The sequence below is a fragment of the Rattus norvegicus genome, chromosome 14 (genome assembly GCF_036323735.1).
Source record: "Rattus norvegicus strain BN/NHsdMcwi chromosome 14, GRCr8, whole genome shotgun sequence".
In the NCBI taxonomy this organism is placed as follows: Eukaryota; Metazoa; Chordata; class Mammalia; order Rodentia; family Muridae; genus Rattus; species Rattus norvegicus.
The window spans coordinates 90,855,132-90,876,520 of NC_086032.1; the positions used below are offsets into that span (position 1 = coordinate 90,855,132).

General features: G+C 41.3%; 1 long non-coding RNA gene across 1 annotated transcript in view; it reads left to right on the forward strand.

The window, feature by feature from the left end:
- The first annotated feature begins 2,070 nt into the window (after positions 1-2,070).
- Positions 2,071-21,389, forward strand: part of LOC134481784 (uncharacterized) — a 60,665-nt gene continuing 41,346 nt past the window's right edge. Inside the window, exons 1-2 of the long non-coding RNA XR_010057589.1 lie at positions 2,071-2,540; positions 2,632-2,769. This is a non-coding gene — a long non-coding RNA (uncharacterized LOC134481784). The remainder of the gene's footprint in view (positions 2,541-2,631; positions 2,770-21,389) is intronic.

Consider the following 21,389-nt stretch of genomic DNA (forward strand, 5'->3'; position numbering starts at 1 on the left):
ATTACAAATGTGGAAGTAATGTTTCAGTCAATAAATACACAGGAGACAGTCAACATGCAACAACTCTATCATATGTTCTCCTCGAGGAGCTGCTCAGATGACATTGGCAATGTTGTTGGCGATGGTCTCACCTTCACACCAACAAGAATAAGAAAACCAAAGTCCCAGACTGCTAACTACAGCCTTGGAGTCCAGGAATGAGTGGTTTCCATTAGGAAATCTCAAGGCTGACAGAGCTGGGAGAAAGAGAGGCTTTATTGAGGCAATTAGGGAATTACCAAGAGGGTCCCCAGGGGAATAGACTACACTGAGCAAGCCACCATAATGTAAAAGTGTGCAAGATTAGTGCACAAGTTCAGGAAGCAGCAGACTGTATACACATGGATTAGCTAGAGCACATCTCAGTGTGCATGCAGGCAGGAGTGTGTGTGTGTGTGTGTGTGTGTGTGTGTGTGTGTGTGTGTTTGCTAAACGAGAGGTGCTTCTTATATCCATGTTAGCTACCTAGTCAAGGTTCCCAGATCCTCTGTGATATCTGCCACGTGTAGAGAATCATAAGGACACTGTGGCTGCTATCATCACCAAGACACAGAAAGAAAACCTGCATATGCAAATCATAAGAAACCGAAGGTTATACGTGCAAGGGAGTGTCAGTTGAGTGGACGACCATATCCCAATTAATAAAAGGATTGAACAGGAAGGATGTGTCCCATTGGGCTCATTTACATATCCTGGAAACAAGGCATGGCATGTACAGTGTACAAGGAGTGGACCAGGAGTTCTACAGAGAGCCAGGAGGAAGAAGACAGAGAAATGAGAGAGGGGCAGCTAGAACAATGGAAACTATCAGCAAGAATGTGGCCACCAGAACATAACCAGATCAAAGAATTCACAGTTTATCCACAGAACAACCCACTCCTGAGTTATACTGATAGCAGAGCTTGTCTACTTGAGGCATTAGAAGTTCAGCCTCTCCGGTGCCATTGTTATGATACCATGGTGTTCAGGTTTCCATATCAAAGCATCCTGCCTGAGCAGCTAGCACATGGGCATCGATTTCCCCCATGGACCTAGAGGCTATACATACAAGATCTGGGGGAGTCGGGGTTGGGTTTTCCTAAAACCTCCACCTTGTGTCCTCACCTGTTCTTTACATTGTCTATGTTCTAATCAGTTCTTAAAGACGTCAGACAGATTAGAGGCACCACTGATGACCTCAGTTAAATTTATCAACCTCGTGAATGATTTTTTCCCCTCCACCCGCAGCGATACTCTAAGATACCAGTGGTTACATTTTTAACATATGAATTGATGGGGGCACAATTTAAGTCTTAATCAGTAATTTCAAAGCCCTTGTGTGCAGCTGAACACAATGGTACCTACCTGCAATCTCACCACTAAGGAGACTAAAGCAGAGACACAGATTTAAAGCCAGTCTGGAATACATACATACATACATACATACATACATACATACATACATGTAAGCATGCATGCATACACACACATATACACACACATAGAGAGAGACAGAGACAGAGAAAGAGAGTCATAGAGAGGGAAAAAGAGACACAGATAGACAGACAGACAGACAGGGGGGTTGAGGGGATATTGGAAGATTTTGATTGGAGTTATAGTTAGTGAGAGTGTTTGCTTACTCACACAAGGCCCTGGTTTGGATCCCAGTACCATACTGAAAAAATAGATAAATAAGACCCCAGTGACCCCAACTCCACCTTCGATGGGCTTATTTAAGATGGGCCAGCCATCATTTGTGAGGTTAATCTTTACTCTGGGAAGTCAGAATTTAAGAATAAGAGCTCTGAAAGTCTCTCCAATTCTTGAAGGGCTTATCAGGACTCAAGACTTTGGGAAATCAGCAAGTAGGGGAGAAATATCATCTAGACCTATAGTCAAGGCTATCAGGAGGAGAGAGAGAGTGGGTATGGTCCAAGTCCCTTTTCTTCTTCATATATATATATATATATATATATATATATATATAATGTTGAGGAGTGGATTGTTGTAGATACAGTGGGAGCTCAAAGTGCCAAAGATACAGTCTTTCCACCAGACCTCACCGATACTACCTACCTTCAACAATCCGTCAAGAGCAAAGTCTGGCTGCTCTTCCTACATTTTCTCATGCCTCCTAAGTGGTAAAAGAATAATGGTGAGTGAGACACGCACATGCTTTCAGGCATGTTTTCATTGGGTTAAAGTTTCTTAGGAGTGGCCCCACCTTTATCTTGTGGTTGGCTCACCGAGGTAGGGTTTAATTTAACTCGTGACCAAGTGAGTAATCGTGGGTTTCTTAGCTCCCGAAGGCTTCAGCTGCAGTCTCAGCAGAGAAGCACAGTTATGCCCTCTAGGCTGGCATTCAAGGGAGCCCAGTACTTCCCTAATGGAGGGACTACTTTGTTGCATGTTGCCTCAGCTCTGTGAGAACCCATGATGGGAAGAGGAGTAGATCACCATTTATCCCTGAATCGTCAGCCATTCTGCTGTGACATGTTATTACGACATGACAATTAAATCAGGTAATGTGCCAAATGCTCTGAACTTACCCATTAGCTAAAAGTAGATGCTTAAATGTTGCTTCTTTCCCCATTCATGGACGACTCACTTCAGTGGACCTTTCTCAGAGCTTTCCTTGGGAAGAAGGGACGTCCTGCACCAGCAAGTTCAAGCTCAAAGGAAGAAAAAGGACTTGGTCATGCTCCAGCCATCTGTGACAGAAGACCAGGTAAAGGACCCATGGAATAAGAGGTAGGCTGGTCTCTACAGTCTTATTCGTGTTTGTTCTACTCACATTCAAAGTGCGTTGTTGATGTATTAAGTTTAGCATGATTTTTATCCATTGAAACTCGATGGCCTCTGTTTAAATTGTATGGGTGCCAAAGCATCTTTGCAATGGCGCAGAAATGAGTCTCGTCCCTCTAACATGTCTCCTACTTCTGATTCTCCTTCCTACTTCTGTTCTTGTTGTCCTGAGTGTGCCAGGTAAACTCCTGCAGCTCACTCTCAACACTGGTCTTTCCTCAGTCACAGACATGATGCCTGCTAACTCCCTTATTACCTGTGGCCCCGCATGCAACTACCTCTGCTCAGGAGCCCTTCCCACCTTCCTTTCTTGTTTTACATACATATCATCAACTAATACATTCTGTATCTTTTCATACAATTTGCTTATTTCACTTTTCACTTTGTTATTTCTCTTCCTCTTTCCTCCCCTTTCATGCTATTTGTCTAGTTTAATAACGCATTTGCAAACATACATATCATACATATATATAAGTAAACATATATAATTTAATGTTTCATTTCTACATACAAAGAAGATTTATTTATCTTTTTGGGATCTGGCTAATTTCACTTCACAAAATGATTTCCAGTTCCATTCGTTTTTTTGCATGTTTCGGTAAGTTCTTATGGCTTGAAAATAAACACCACGATGGTAGGGATTTTTGACATTTTTGAATATGTTTTTGTACTCATTCCCTGGTATTTCTGTTATTTAAGTAGCAACCGCAGAGAGAGTGAGTTGAATATTTGAATGTTCTGAGATGGAAAAGACCATCAATCCCGATCTGCCTTTGCTTGTCTAACTGCAGTTACCGAATACCTTAAATCTAACCACAGCAAAATGAATCAAAGTTTAGTCCAAGACAATTATCTAACTCCCATACCTCTGCAAAATGGCCTCAGTTATAGCAAGTGTGGACCGTAGGCAAAAGTAAGAAGAGTTATTCCTGGGACACTGTGTGGAAATCAATGTATTATAAAGGTTTCAGGAGGTAACCATTTGATGTGTCTCATGGACACAGCTTGGGAACAAATGACAGGAACAATAAGTCCAGATGAAGATTCCTGGGTGAGTACTTAAGGCCAAGAAATCTTATAACATTGAAAGTGATAATATCATAGAAACAAGACTGTCTAAAACATACAGCTTGAGCTTTCTGGGACAAGAGAACTTGGGTGATCATCAAGAATAGAGAGAATGGAGCTCGTTGGTAGAGAACTGTCAGAATTACTATCTTGTCCCATGCTAGACCCTCAGAATGGCACGAGCCATGCAGGTGAATGTGCATAAGAGGGAAATTTGGCAATAGCTTAATCAGTGCATAGGAGAGATTAGGGCAATAACCAAATCCTCCTTTTGATAACTATAATCCCATTCCTGGATCAAAGCTTGGTATGTCATAGATATAGATGTCATGTCATAGATGCTTCTAGAATGAGTTTATGCTGAAAAATCAGACTTCAGTGCTACTGTTTCATTCATTTCTAAGCTTTTTCTCACAAGACTCCAATGTGCAGGCTCAAAGCTTGTTACCCGACATTAGTAACAGTCTATAAAACATGTGTGTGAACACAGGTATGAGTCTGCCATGGGTTGCAGTCCATTCCCAAATTATCTTTGTATCTCTCTAGTTTGCTTGGTGGCATTTTGCATGAACGAGGACTGCCTTTTGTCAGTGGGAGGAGAATGGCTCTCCTGTCTTTGGATATAAGCTGAATATGCTCAAATTTCAGCTTAGTCTCCCTTCCACGTGATCTCAGGGAAGTTCTACATTGCCTCAAGTCTTAATTTCCCCATCTGTAAAGGAGTAATATGTTTCTTCTATCATAGGATTGACTTTGGTATTAAGAGAGATAATCTAAGAAAAGACCTTCATGGTGTGTCGCATGTGGGAAGGGCTTAGCAAGTAGCTGCTTATTTCTGTGCCCTGTGATTAAGGTGAGCAAGATATAAAATGAACCCATCACCTCCTCCAGGCAGACGGGAAAGAGAGTAAAGAGAGACCAGGTCTTGTCTTGCTAGGTGGAAGCTGGAGTTGATCAGAATTTGTCTTATCTGGGATCAAAAGAGGTTATGAAATTATTCCCAATGGCTTTGAAGTGCTAAACGAGTGAGCTGAGACAGAATCCTCAAAGTTCCTGTTCCACATACGAAAGATGAGTATGTCGGAAAGGTCCAGGCACTTCTTACAGTAGTGATCCTCAACCTTTTTAATGCTTCGACCCTTTGATACAGTTCTGCGTGTTGTGGTGATCCCCAACCGTAAAATAATTTTGTTGCTACTTCATAACTGTAATTTTGCTGTTGTGTTATGGACTATAACATTAATATATGATATGAAGGGTAGCAAATGCAACAGAACTGTTGTTTTAAGAGCTAGGTGGTAGAGGTCAAAGTTCAGGAGAAAGTAAAGGTAGAGAAAAACCAGAGTAGGACCAAAAAGGTAATAGTAGGAAGGGCTGGTTCTGTGATACTGCCTAGAGTGTTGTCACCTACAGGCTCCTTGCTGGCTTGGCTTGAGTCAGAATTGCTTAAAAGGTCAGAGACAGGGCACACAATGAGAGAAAGCAGGCTGTCCCCAGGAAGTCTCTGGTGAGCTCAGATTTAAATGGCACATGAATAAAACATAGAAAAATGGCATGGCATAATATTCCATGGGGAATATGAGGGAAGTGTGAGTTTGAAACTTAGCTTTAGGAATACTAAAGACTAATATGCCCTGAGGACACAGATTTTCCTAAAAGCTACCAAAGGGGCTCAGACGAAGAGCAAGGGGTGATGGTGGTGTAGGCTGGACTCTGGCATGGTGATGCTGCTGGGAGAAAAGGCAGATGAAACCAAATAGCAGGAGAGAACAGCAATAACAAAAGAACTCTTTGGCCCCAAGTTGAGAGAGCCAGTACCAGCACTAACATGGGCAAAAACCAAAGCAACGTGGGAATGGGGGAAGGATCAGGATCAATCCATCTCATTGATGGATGAGACCTCGATTTTAATGTATAAACCCAGAATTTAGAAATCTACATACTTCTTTAAAAGAAAACCCCTATTTTCTTATAATACTACATGGTTTGGTATTGTTGGACGCTTCATACTGGATGATGAAATCTGAGGTGCTGCTGACTTTGGTTGGGAATCTCTAGTTCCCCAGAGTCTCCCTCCCTTCCCTGTCCACTACTTGGCTCCTATAGACATTTGAGTTTATGACCCCTTACGTAAGTGCTGTAAGTCCATCCAAATCCCTGGCTCAGCTCCCAGGGGCCTGTGAGACCTTGTAAACATTGAACCTCTGTGGGTGATCTTAAAGGAATCCTAGAAAACTGAATTGATGTTATGAAATGAAAATGGGTGGCATCGTTGCAATGTTCAAAAAGCAACGGAGAGTGAAAAAGGTCTCTGGGTAAACAGGGGAGACATACTGAGTAGAAATACAACTTTTATTTTCATAAGTACCAGAGAATAATCTAGAGCAGTGTCTCTAGAACATGCCAGAGACCCCATCTTAACACGTGTCCCATGATTTGGGTGAAAATAAGTGTGACATCTATGAAATCGTGCATCTGACACAAAGCTAGGAGAGACATTCAAGCCACTCAAAGTGAAATCACTTTACCACACTGTAGACCCAACCCCACCAACTTCTCAGACCAGCACTGCAACAGGAACGTAAGGTTGGGTTGTGAGTAGGTCAGTAGGACTTAAGTATTGGCTTCCAAGGATGCTAATCTGATCCCTGACTTCTAGACTAAAATTCAAATACCTAGAATCAGGAAACAAAGTCTGGCCCACTGCAGAGGTCTTCCAAATATGCCATAAGCGCCACTTTAGACATTTTTAAGAGCTAAGGATGTAGCTGGCTCCTAGAGTACTTGCCTAGTCTGTGCAAGGTCCTGGGTTCCATCCTCAGCACCCCAACTGTTAGATTAGGTTGATGGAGGTGATATGGAAATAAAAAACATGTAGCTAGGCATTTCCAGAAGAAGAATATAGTTTTTCTTGTAATCAGAACTGAAGGACCACAGTCTCTCTGCAGGAGTGGAGATCGGGATGTGAAGATTTCTATGTTTTATAGGATGGAAAAAGGGGGTTGTGGGACAGAATAGTTCATCTGCAGGTCTTCTCCCCTGCTGTCTGGAATTAGAAGATAACAGCAGGTTTGGTCTATGGACCTCCTTATCAGAAGTTCCACAAGTCTTATCCTTCAAGTCAATACCCAGAATGTCTGAGCCCACCTGAGGCTTTTAGGTCATTATCCCTTCACCAACAAAGAAACATTTCTCTCTTGTATAGTGCCCCAGTATTTTATTATGAAAAGTAAGTTTCAGCTTATACAGAAGCTGAAACAGTACTGTGAATACTTGCTTATTTACCATTTGCTAATTTTAACAAGTCTCAACATTGATTTATTCATTCATGTACGTGATTATATATATCCACATACATGTCTGTATCTAGCTCTCTGTATATATACACATGCATGTTTGGGTCTCCACATTTTCTGAGATATTTGAAGAAGTTACAGGCATCAACACACTCATCCCTGCATCTTCTAAGAATGAGGATGACCTCCAAATAAGCAGGTCTCCCAAAGCATGGGAGAAATGGACGATGAACCCTAAGCACAAATAACATCAGCCCTTATGTTATGAGTAGGTCAGAAAACACGATCAACACCAGGTAAGAAGGTATTCTACTTTCTTTTATTTTCTATTGCTTTTAGGGAAAAGGGCATTTTCTTTTCTTTTCTTTTTAATTGGATATTTATTATTTACATTTTGAATGTTATTCCCTTTCCTGGTTTCCCATACATAAACCCCCTATCCCATCCCCCCTTCTATGAGGGTGTTTTCCCACCCATCCACCCACTCCTTCCCACCTCCCCACCCTGACATTCTCTTACACTGGGGGATCGAGTCTTGGCAGGACCAAGAGCTTTTACCATTGGTGCCTAATAAGGCCAACCTCTGCTACATATGTAGCTAGAGCCATGGGTCTGTCCATGTGTACTCTTTGGATGGTGGTTTAGTCCCTGGGAGCTCTGATTGGTTGGTATTGTTGTTCTTATGCAAACCCCTTCAGCTCCTTCAATCCTTTCTCTACCTCCTCCATTGGGGACCCCATTTTCAGTTCAATGTTTAGCTGTGAGCACCCACCTCTGTATTTGCCAGGCTCTGGCAGAACCTCTCAGGAGACAGCTATATCAGGCCCTTGTCAACAAGCATGTCTTGGCATCCACAATAGTGTCTGGGTTTGGTGACTATATGTGTGTGGGCTGGATTCCCAGGTGGGGCAGTATCTAGATGACCTTTCCTTCAGTCTCTGCTCTAAACTTTTTCTCCTTATTTCCTCCTATTAATATTTTGTTCCCCCTTCTAAGAAGGACTGAATCATCTGAATTTTGGTTGTCCTTCTTCTTGAGCTTCATGTGGTCTGTGCACATTTTCTAACATTGATAATCTCTCCTCTTTCTGAAATCTCTCCTAAAAATAAGGTCAGTGAGAGTTTTAGTACAGTGATTCTTTGACCATATTTACTTTTTTGCCAAACTCCTCCCAAATCCTCCATATATCTCTGTGCACCAAAATTTGTAAGCTGGGACTTTCATCCTACAAGCTAGCTTTCATAGTGTTGGAAGGTGCTAGGCATGCTCCCAGAGGAGAAAAGGAGTCATCAGTCTTACCCAGCTGTGAATCCTTTGAGCTATAATAATGAGTGGCCTGGAAAAGACACCTCCACTGTTACAATAGTAGTTTGAACATCAGGTTTTGACCATGTTCTGATTGGATTTTAGTCCCAATCCATAAGATGAAGCCCATACCTGGTGACATTGTTGGGAAAAAAAACACCTCTGTATCTAGGCAGGTCATAGGTGCTAGGGTAGAACCTAGTATGTTTACTTTGCTGAATGGACATACCATTAAACCAACTTTGAATGAGTTATTGTTACACCCATAGCGTATCTCACAACTGTCATGAGAGAAGCTTCTATTTGTAGTAGATGATGATCAACATGGGGAGTTACAACTGGTCAGATGTAGAGAATTAGTAGACCATGGAGTGTTAAGCTTTAAATGGAGCATTTATACTTCACTCTTCCTTACAAAGGCACAGGGACCATTGTGGAAGAGCAGGTAGAAAGGGTTATAAGAACCAGAGATGGTGGGTGACTACCAGGGATGGTGGGTGTCTTCCAGACACAGCAGATCATATGAACTCACAGTTGTTGTGATATCATACAGAAGCCCTATGTACCTCAAGATAGATCAAATCCCAGCATGAACAAGTGAGGGAGAAATGAAGTTCTTCCTTTAGCTGAGGAGGTATAAGCAGTTGATACCTGCTGGGAGAGGGAGTTTTCTTTAAAAGTGTTACTATTGGTAGGTGCGTTATGCTCTGGTAGAAGGCTACACATTCATGGACATCTGGGGAGCACAAATCAGTCTTGACAGATGAAGAACAAAGACAGAAGTTTGAGGTCTTGTTTGAAAGGTTGACTCTTGTCTTGAAGTGTTGTGTTTATTTTCCCCCTGGTATTTTCATAGTTTAAGGGTTAAGATTTAAATCTTCGATGCATATTGAATTGACTCTTTCCATGCATGTGTATGTATAGTTCTCCATTTGCTGCCGAAGCTATCTTCTTCCCAGTGCAGGTTTTTGGCTCACTTGTGAAAGACCAATTTCTTCTTCCTGTGTGAATTTGTTTCTGAAGTGTCTTTGTGCTCAGTTTCTACGCCACGGTCATGCTGTTTTGGGAACTATAGCTTTGAAGTATGTTTCCAAGTAAGATATTGTTGACACTCCAGCTTTGTTGTTTTGCTTGGCATTTGCTTTAGCTGTTTTGTCTATTTCTGTGTTCTTGTGTTTTTCTGCGTATAGTCCTCATGAGTTTTAGGGTTGTCCTTTCTGCTTTTGTGAAGAAATCCATTGGTATTTTGATGGGAATTATATCAAATCATAACATTTTGACACTGGAAAAAAACATTTTAATGATATATGTATCTTTCTAATAAGTGATCCTGGGTTGTCTTTCCATTTTTTTAGTGTTCTCTTGTTTCTTTCATCAATGTTTCTTTTTTTTTTCTTGTGAAAATAACTGCCTTCCTTGATTAAACTTATTCCTAGATTTATATATGTGCATGCACTCGCATGCATATGTATGTGTATTTTGAATGGGAGTTTTAAATTTTTCTTTTGTAGTAGTTCTTTATTGGGATTTAAAAACAGTAGTTGTCATTTCATGTTGGTTGTACCCACTGCATCTGTTTATCAGTTCTGTCAGGTTTGTCTCTGTATCAAATTCTGCCATTGGTGAACATCATAATCTGTCTTTTTCCTCGTTTCTATGAGGAATAAAAGGAAGAAAGTAGATATCCTTGTCTTGATCCTAAGTTTTAAGAAAAATTTCAATGATTTCCAAGGATGTTGGCTGTGATTCTGTCACATAGCCTGTAGTGTGCTTTAATTCCATGTTAAATTTTATCCATTTTTTCCTATATTTGTCGATATGATCCCATGTCTTTTGTCCACCTATTGATCTCACATAGTTTGCTTCTATATGTATGTCGAGTCATTGTGCATGCCTAGGATTAACGCTACCTGGTCACAGGGTATCATTTCTTAATGGGCTCTTAGATTTGGTATTTTGTAGAGAATTTTTGCATCTGTGTTCATCAGGGATGCCGTGAGGTTATTTTTCCTTTTGTTGCCATTACCCTCTCTGATTTTGCAGTAGCAGTGGTACTGACCTAGAAGGAGTTTGAAGGCCCTTTCTCTTTTAAACTGAGAATAATTGTAATAGGCTTTCTTTCAAAATGTGGTCCAATTCAGCAGTTAGCCATCTTGTCCCTAAACTTTCTGTTGCTGGGAGATATGGGGTTATGCTTCTTGCTACTTAATGGCCAGTTCAGGTTTGCTATGTCCCCATAGTTAGTTTTCTGTTGATTTTCATCTATCTAGAAATTAGTACATTCATTTCATTTTCTAATTCCTTGGCATATATATTTATGTTAGCTCCTGACAATAATTTGTAGTTCAATGATACCAATCAAAATATCTTTCTCACTTGAAGTTTAATATATTTGAATCTTTTCCTTTTATTGTTAAGCTAGCAAGTGGAGTGTTCATTTTCTTTTTTAAGAAACCTTTGAACTAGATTGTTGGGGGGAGGGCAGCAATGGGGGGAGGAGGGGAGGGGGAGGGATTAGGGGGGTGTTTGCCCGGAAACCGGGAAAGGGAATAACACTCGAAATGTATATAAGAAATACTCAAGTTAATAAAAAAAAAAAGAAACCTTTGTTTCATTGTTATTTTGTACATTTTTAGTATCTTTTTTTCTTTTCTACTCTTTGTTATTTCTATCCTTCTACTAATTTTGAGTTTTGTTTGGTTTTGCTTTTTAAGTTCTTTTTTTTTTTTTTTTTTTGGTTCTTTTTTTCGGAGCTGGGGGCCGAACCCAGGGCCTTGCGCTTCCTAGGCAAGCGCTCTACCACTGAGCTAAATCCCCAACCCGCTTTTTAAGTTCTTTAAATTGTATCCTTAGTTGCTTATTTGGGCACCCTTTCTCCGATTGTTATTATTAACATTCCTCTCAGTTCTACTTTTAGTGTAATCCCATAGGTTTTGGCATATTATGATCCAGTTTTCGTTTGTTTCAAGACTTTTTACATTTATTTTTTGATGTTCTCATAGACCCATTGGTCATTCGAGACCATATTTAACTTCTGTGTATTTGTATTTTTAAAGTTTGTTGATTACAGTTTAATTTGATTATTGTAAAAGAGTTCCTGAATTCTGTTTTTTTTTATTTTTTTAAATCATTGACAAGCATTTTGTGCTCTAAAATGTTTATCTTTGAAAGTGTTGTCATCTGCTGCTAAAAAGAAACGAGGATTCTGCTGCAGCTGGATCAGGTGTTTTATAATTGCCTGGTTAATCTGTTTAATATACAACATTGTTTAACTCTGAATGTTTTTTCATCTGGATGATCTGTACATTGATGAAAGGGTGTGTTGAAGCCTCCTGAATCCATAGATTATTAATATTTATACCAACAAGTATAATGAGACATTGTGTAGTGATTGAGTATGAATAAAATGAATGAGATGAGGGTATAGTGTGATGTGGTACCCTGAGGATTTAATTTAAGGGACTCTTGATGGTGTGTGAATCTTGTCCCTCAGAAGTGCTTTTGTTTTGTTTTGCTTGAGAGAGAATCTCACTATGTTGCTCAAGTTGGCTTTAGACTCTTGGCTTTAAGTGATTATTCCTTTCTAGACTTCTCATGTAGCTTGGGAGTTTCTATGTCTGTGCCAGCTTCTCCAATAGTGTTTTGGTAAAAGCGTAGTTTGGTATATGTGCAAGGCAAGTGAACTTTTTATGTTTTCACTCAGCTGAAAAATAAAGCATGAGAGAAGAAGGAAGAGAAGAAGCCAGTGAAAGACCCAGCACTTAAAATTCTTCCTAATAATCACAGACTTTATTCCTTGGCCATTTGGCTCCGTAGTTGTCTTTGTGGTTAATAAATGTCTCTAAGGCCCAAAACACCACAGAACCAAAGAAAAATGTCTCATAAATCCTTTGTCCTTAAAAGTCATTTTAAAATTATTTTCTTTGTTATATTAAGCAAGTTAAGTCTAATTCTGTAAGAAAACAGGGTTCACTTCTGGGCATCCCATACCAGGCAGGGTTTTATTTTATCGTTTATTTATTTGTTTATTTTTTGTCTGTAATTCTGAAGAAGGAACAGGGAAGGGCAAAATTAGCAAAGCTGTATTTTCTCATACAGACCCAAGAGGAGATTAATTTCTGTGGCCTTCACGGCTTTGAGTGTGGACTTTTGTAAGGTTAATATAAAATCTAACTTATGCCATAGTTGCTAACATTCCCAAGGTTTTGTGTCAAGTGGAAGCTGTAAAAAGTTCCCTTTTCTGTTTTGTTTGACTTGGAAGTTACTCATAAAGCCTGTTTTTGCTCCTTGTGAACTCTCCCCTATGTTCTGGCCAACAAAGGGGACACTTTCCTTGAGAAACTAGGAAATTCCATGAGGTGTTTCCTGCCACCTCCTTCTCATCCCCCAGTGAGCAGGAGCTGTCTGGGAAGCAAACACAGACAGCCCTCATGGAAACCAGTCAGAGGTTTCCCTTTGCAGTGGAGGATGGGAACATTGCAGAAAGGAGATTTTAATCACGGGGTTGACTCTTTCTGGTCTGGGTATGTGGCTCGATCAGCAACCACCCAATCTTGACCCAGGGAGTAGTAGGTGGAGTGGAAAGTCTGATTACAGCCGCCAGACCCAGGTCATCGCTCCCACTGCCTCCTCCGGGGTGTCAGTTTCACCAGCTCCAATAAATTGAATGACATTAAAATTAAGCCCTTAAAAGGTATATAAAACCTCACCTGGAAATTATTCATTCATCTATATTTGTCATATAGCTTTCATCTCCATCACATGCATTGTATGTATAGAGATGAGTATGGTGGCTTCTTTCCAAGGCAAATGGAGGATAGGTGGAAGAGTTCCATATAGAAAGCATTAAGTCACTAGGGTGTAATAGAATGGTGATCTGTCTAAAGTGCATTAGTGAAATAAAAAAGACACATGGGTAGCTGTGGTCCAGGAGAGTATCAGAAAGGAGGTGTTATAGAAACTTGGATAGGGATTTCATAGGTAGCACGTGGGGAAAAATTAATGCAATTTCTGAACTCTGAGGGCAGCAGAACAAAATGAAACCAAAACCAAAATAAGACAAAAACAAAACCCAGGTATCCTAGCAGTGTTAGGATTGTGAACTACAGCATTTCATTCACGAATAAGGAGACAAAAACCTATACAGACATGTGTGTCTTGCACAGACATTTGTCAATGCATGTGCAACTGCATGCGTGCACGTGTGCATGTGTGCATGTGTGTTATGTGTGTGTTTGTGGTATGGTATGCTTAGCTTTCTACCTTAGCTCCAACTGTTGGTAATTCCCAAAAGGAATTTGATTGTCATCAGAGTGACCGACAAGGCTATATTTTTCAAATGCACTTTTGCTGATACTCGCACCTCTCTACACAACTATGTTGGATTGTTCCTTGTACATAGAGTTAAGCTGAGAATTTTCCAGAATCTCTTTCCTTGAGTAACTCTGGACTAGGTTTGGTCAAAAGTAAAAGTTGGAAGAGATCTGAAAGCAGGAGTGAGGTGGCACCATTGCACTTAGGCTGCCGTGCTTGGGTATGGGACAAAGCTGGTAGAGAAACCCTGTCAAACATTTATTCCCAGCTTGCATATTTGGTGAGTACTAAATCTAGTATCAACTATCACATTCCCATAATGCTTATGGCTGCTTCCTGACCCACCCCTTGGGATGGAATTGGAAGACTTACTTCTCTGGGTCAAAGAATCGGGCCTCCTTCCGTCTACTGGCTTTGGTTTTACAGCAATCTCTGGTCTAGATGTTCTAGCATAAGGTAAATCCTTCTAGGTTGGCAAAGCTGCCTTGTCCTCCTAGGTTTCCTTCCTGATGCAGCATGTTTCTGGGATAAGACTCTGAATTTTATAACCAGCTGTGATGGCTAATCTTGGCTGTCAGCTGGCTACATCTGAAATCAACTAGAACGCAAACTGCTGAGTATTCATGAGTGATTTTCTTAACCAGATATTTTTAATCATTAAAATGATTTGCCCTAAATGTGGGCAGTGCCTTCTAGTGTCAGTCCTGATAAAAAGGCAAAGAACAAGGAAACTTTGCTTCCCCTCACTTAGGCTGGAAATTCATCCATCCTTTTGCGGTGCCATTTCTTTACCGATATTAGAACCAACTTCTTTGGTCTTCTGATTATCTAAATCCTTCAGGACTTTTTAGCACCAGATTGGAACCACATGGACTGACTAACCACCAAGGTTGTCTACTTCTCTAAGGTCAAAATGTGCAGGCCATGTCATGTAAGCCAACCTAAAATATCTCAATCTCTCTTTCCCTCTCTTTTTCTTCCCTCTCCCCTATCTCCCTCCCACTTCTCCTCTCTCTCAGTTCTGTTCCTTTAGAGACCCCTAATACACAAGTCTCTTCTCACCACTGGTGATCTACCACAATGTACCCATATACTCTAGGCTTCTCTGAGACCTATACTTCATTTTCACCATGCAGGAAATGGTGCTATGCAACTTCCTCTTCTTCTTGTGTCTGTAGTAAGCTGTGTTTATCTCCTGTCAGTCTCTTGACATGATAAATTTATTTTATTAGCATCATCATTATTGTTTTTGTTTGGGTATTTTGAGTCATGTGCTTAATAAGTAGCTTTGCTGACCTGGAACTTTGTTCTGCTTCCCCTTGTCATTTGAATGGACATTTGACCTCCAACCTTCCAGCATTGTGGTTGACATATTCAGGCTGCTACATAATCCAGAAAAGAAAACACAAAATGCCAATGAAGAAGGAGTATAGAGCAGTTATAGGGCAGGTTCTGCCTAAGTGTGGCCCATGAGAAGGAGGAGGGAGGGAGAGAGCAGCAACCTCAGTGCTGGAATACTTACATGAGGTCATCATCAAATGTAGAAGGACTCACTTGCTTTCTCCATATGCAATCCAGAAAGTAGGACTTCATCTGTGTAGGGAGAAAGAGTTTTTGGCTGTTTCCGTCCCTTACCAATCCCAGGAGTGGAGCCCTCTAGGTATCCAGCTGGGACTGGTGTAGCTTACATTGGGGCAGCCTGCCCTAAGACAACCTTGTCTAGGAGCAAGCAGATGTAGGGGTCACCTTCTGTCATTCATCTTAGATAAGTAGTAAGGCTGATATTATTGTACTACCTATCTGACAAGGGTGTTGGGAGGGTTTGAAGGGGATGACAGAGCCCAAGTACAATGCCTGGCACATGTCAGGTTGTCAGAGGTGTCATATCTCGTCCAGATTTAACATATCTGTCTCTAGCCCCTCCAATTCTGGCCAAGAGCACCCCTTGAGTTGCCTGGCTGCAGTCATTTTAAGCCTATTTCAAGTACACCTTGGATGCTCAGCTAAGCTTGCTATTTCCTGCTCTGGGTATCTGGATGTTCTTCCTGTCTTTCATATGGATTAGCTTGGTAGATAGTGAACCATGTCTCAAAGAAATTTCCATGTAGGAAAAAAATCAGGGTGGGCAGTGTCCAAGGAATCTGCTTGGCTGTGTAAATTATTCAAACGGATCAGACCTCCCTGGAGCTGACTTAGAAAGGATTACTAGTATCTGAATGCAGGAATTCTTTGAAAGTTTTGGGGTTATTTAAAAAAAATATAGTGCTCAGTGATAAAGCATTTGCCTGGTTTGTACAAGGCCCCGAGTTTGATCCCAATCCTTCAAAACCAAAATAAAATCCAAATGATCTACATAAGTAGTCATTGCTGGACTTTCAGACTTGACAATTATGCCCTCTCAGTAGATGTTCCTCCTTGCCACCACTCTCCTGTCGATAGTGAAATAAGGTTGGCACATTCTTGAAGGACGCAGCAGCCCAGTCTACACATGTTTCTGAGTATTTATATATGGATATCTTAGGGAAAGAGGCACAATCACAAGAATCGGAAACCTCATTCAAGCTCCATAGGGCAGCAGACACCTGACAAAACCCAGGTGGCCTCTAGAAACAGACAGCTAGAGGCAACAGTGATGGCTACAGCCCATAGCTGTCAGGAGTTCTTTGTCTTTTCTTTCGTCTCCACTCTCAGCCCCTGAGATAGTTTCCAGCTCTCATCTGCAGAAGCATCCTCTCTCTGCATTAGAGCATCCAGCTCTGCACAACAATGAACTTGCTCCTGTAGGCTCTGGGGACCGACCCAAGCCTCCTCAGTGCTCAGCTCAATCTTTTCTCAGGAAAAGATTCTTATTTGCCTACTCACACCCCACCCTGCATCTCCAGCTGTTTCCTCCAGAGGCCAAGTTGGGTCATGAGAACCCATCAGGATAGCAACCACTGGAAGTGTCCATGCTATTATTGTGGTCTCTGGGGCTCCCGTGTTGAGGAAAGGTGCTGTCTAAGTGAGTTTCTGTACACATTTGCTCCTGGAGCGGGGGGCTAGGGTAGTGAGGCTTTGAAAATCTTGGGCTTCTGTTTATGCCCAAGCATAAAGCTCTGTGGACATGCCAAGTTGTATCGTGACATCATGTATTAACTATATAGCTATGAGAGTGCCTCGTATAGAAAGAACCCCAGCCTGACATGCACTGAGGTCCAAATTTATTCCACAGATGCAGCCATACCCACAGTCAAGTTTCTTGTGACTATGACTATATAAATAAACCTTTTTGATATTCAGCCTTGCACTGTTTTTGGATATGTTTGGATCGTTTACCTATATTTCCAAATGAATTTCTAGTTGTAGAAGTTGAGAAAGAGCCTACACTAAGCTTCAGAGAACTACAGATCTCAGATATGCCTGTGTGAATCAGGACCTAGCTTCCCTGTGTCTTCCTGGCTTCTTTTGCTCTCTCAGCAGATGCTGAATTAGCTTGCCAAACACTGATGGGCTTCTACAAACTCTTGAAGGCTTTAAGGATAGCAAACTTGGATCTTCCAAACAGCAATGGCTCCATGTGAGTGAGAGATAGGACTCTCCTCCTTCATTCCTCAATTTCCCAGAGGTCCTGTCCCCTCTGGAAATCACAGTAGTGATGTTACAAGCCATGACATATGTGCAACATGAGTTCCTAAATCAAGCACTTCATACTCCAAATTCATGTGGCACAAATGAATACCCAGAGATATAAGAAAAGCAAGACAAAACAAACAAACAAATAAAAAACAAGGAGGTCTTTTTAAAGCATTTAAGTTGTCATGAAGCACAGAAAGAGTCTCATTTCCATTCACTCTTGCATTTTAATGAACCAACAGAAACGTGGTGGCATAATATAATCACTTCATTATACTTATGAATTCATGGATTAGGAATTAGACAGGACCCAGGCAGACTCTTTGCTCTTTATGATGAGAAATATCTGCTAGAAAGACAGGGATGACACAACTGGAAAGTTTCTAGATGGCTTCCTCCTGAACTGTCTGCTAACTGGGCCAGGATGGCTGAAGTGAAACTCATCTGGGGCCAGAGCACTCATGTGGGGTTATGGTTTGAATCTGAGATGTCTCCCACAGGCTCGTGTTTTATCTGTTACTATTTTAGGGGACTACGGGGTCTTTAGGAGAGGCAGAATAGCTGGAAGAAATAGGTCACTAGGAACAGACTTCTGAAGGTTGAAAACCTGATTCCTGTTTCCTGGTCTGGCACAATGTGAACAGCCACCATTACCTGTTTTCACTGTTCTCTCTGCATTCCTGACAGTCACAGACTGAGACATCCTGAAACCACCAAAGAAGCCTTCATTTCCTTGTTTCTTTCAGGTATTTTGGTCACAACAGTGCAAAATCAACCCATACTTGTGGCTCCTACACGACTCTGAGTGAATGAGAATATCCAGAGAAGGGTATTCTAGTACAGACATTATAAGAAAGCTGCATTGACTTTTCTGACATAGCAAGAAGCATCTTTAGGGACAAAGGAAAGGGCACAGACCCAACTGAAATGCCCATGCCACCTACATATTAGGAAAGCATTGGTGTGAACAACATTGTTGTGTCATCTTTGGATATTATAACCACCAACTTCATATTCAGGAAGTAACGATTCTTTCTGATCTCTAGATGGTAGGGTTCAAGCCAACCTAAGAGGGTACAAGGAGTAACAGTTGTATGGCACATACATAAAGGGTGGCCTGCCCAGCTGCTTTCTTGTTTTGCATTCTGTGGTAGTTTTAATGAAGCATCGTCCATTAGTCTTGAGTAGTTGAAAATTGGTCTCCAGTTGGTGGCATTGTTTTGGTGTCTTTATAAGATGTGACTGTGCTAGAAGATGTATGTCACTAGGGAGTGGGCTTTGAAGTTTCAAAGCCTTGTACCGTTTGGAGTCCACTCTCTGCTTCGTGCTTTAGGATCACCATGTGAGTTCTCAGTTTGTATTCCTGCCACTATATCTTCAAGCTACCATCATGGACTCTAAACCTCTGGAACTGTAAGTCCCAATAAACTCTTTCTCCTATAAGTTCCTTTTGTCATGATGTTTTATCACAGCAATTAAAAAGTAACCAATACACACTCCGGTCCCTTCCACTAAAGTAAGGTTTATAAGCACACAATATTGCTTTCGTGTATACAGACTGGCAAGGGATAAGAATTTTAAAAACTAGTGTGATAGTTATCTAGAGTCACCTCTAAAAAAAATCTTTGTGTTTATCTAGATTAGATGTTAATATCTGGGCATGCTTTCTAATCAATGTTTAAGTTGATTATAAAAATTGGGGTGGAAAAACCCACCTGAAAAGTAGATGATTCCATTCCCCTTGGTTGGCTTATAGACTGCATAAAAAGAAGACAGCTGTCTGGATATCTAGAATCACAGTCTTCTACTTCCTAACTGGATAAAGCATGACTAGCTCTTGCCACCAAAAGTTCTGCACCATTAAAGACTGCCCTGTTGAACTCTGAGCAAAAAGAAACCCTTGTATTTGGGGGTTTGCTGAATGAGAGTCATTGAGAAATGGAGGCTCACTTAGCCTTTAGGTGATATTGCAGAACCCACAGCAGTCCCTGTCAGAACCAGGATGCAGAGTGGGTGTCTGGGGTGCATTCCAATTCCATCGAGAAGCTCTAGGGCATTATCATCACCAAAGAGATCCTGGAAGTCACTGGGTACTCTAGCTTCTGGAAAGAGGAAACAGGCATTGCACGGAGCCAAAGTCGATGTTTGTCTTTTAAAAAATGTCCTTCTCAAGGATGTGGCAAACATCTAATTCTCTAGGTCCACCCAATTACTCTCTATCCCTGTGTTGAGCTCCAAGAGGCTGAACAGTTGGAGTTACACTAGCAGACTGCCTGCCTTCGTCCTGGATCATGGTTTGCTGACTTCCACAGAGAGAAATCAGGTGTTTATGTCTTAGTAGCCCCCTGTAGTCCTCCTCATTCTCGTGTGCATACACATGTGTTCATTTTGTCATATACACATGTGGATGCCAACACCAAGTGTCTCCTGTTCTCTTCTCCTCTCCATAGTTTTTGAGACAGGGCCCCTCTCTGAACCTGGAGCTCACTATTTCGGTAAACTGTCTAGACAGGGAACTCTAAGCTGTCTCTGCCTGCTCCCCCAAACTGGGGGTGACAGATGTTCACTAATACTTCAAGATTTTATGGGGTAATAGATATCTAAAATGTCCTCATACTTATAGAATAGGCAATTTGCCTACTGAATCATCTACATGGGTCCTTCTTTCTAGGAAACTGGGCACTGTATCTAAGACACTAATACTGTCCACCAGGAAAGAAGAAAGAAATGAAAAACCAATCAGCTACCATTGCTCATTAATCAATGATTGTCTCATGTACTGAAAACTGATATGAAATCTGGGAGATTTGTAAAAAAAACAATGTATTTTTAAAAGTTATTTGAGAATTTCACGCAATGTATTTTTATATATTCACCCACACATACTCCTTCACCTAGCCAAATCTACATCATCTCCTTCCTCCCTGACAAATCCTTGTTCTCTACATCATCTCCTTCCTCCCTGACAAATCCTTGTTCTTGTTTGTTGAAATAGCTTACTGAGTTGACTTCATGCAGCTTGTAATACCCATGTCACTGTTGAGCTCATGGGTACCCTCCAGCCCCACTGCTCATTATTGAAGTTCATGGGGTTCACAGCAAGATGAGATGGTTGATGACCTTCTCTCCCCATAATTCTGCTGAGTACTTTCTGTACCATGGAAGCTAGCTAGCAGGGAGGAAGCTTCCTCATTAAGTACCAACTTGATTTGACCATATCCTGTAACCAGAGTGTGTGCTGTCCTCAGCTATGGGATATTATTACAAAGTTCTGGTGTTCATCTAAGAACAATGAAAACAACTGATATTCTTCTAAGGGGTCTTTAGGAGACCTCTGACCAACAAACTACAGGAGATGTGCCCCACATTGGGCATTGGACATTTTTTTTGAGGAGGAGCAAGTAGCCCCTCTTATTTTTTATTGGATATTTTTTTAAATTTACATTTCAAATGTTATTCCCTTTCCCAGTTTCCCCGAATAAGCCCCCTATCCCATACCCCTCCCCTTCTTCTATAAGGGTGTTCTACCCCCATTCCCCTACACTGGGGGTCTAGCCTTGACAGGACCAAGGGCTTCTGTTTACACTGGTGACCAACAAGCCCATTCTCTACTACATATGCAGCTAGAGCCATGGGTCAGTCCATGTATATATAGTCTTTAGGTAGTGGTTTAGTCCCTGAGAGCTCTGGTTGGTTGGCATTGTTGTTTTTATGGGGTTGCAAGCCCCTTCAGCTCCTTCAATCCTTTCTCTAATTCCTCCAACAGGGGTCCCGTTCTCAGTTCAGTGGTTTGCTGCCAGCATTGACCTCTGTATTTGACATGCTCTAGCTGTGTCTCTCAGGAGACATCTATATCCAGTTCCTGTCAGCATGCACTTCTTAGCTTCATCAAATTTTATCTAGTTTTGGGTATACATATGATATGGGTATACATATGGGCTGTATAACCATGTGGGGCAAGCTCTGAATGGC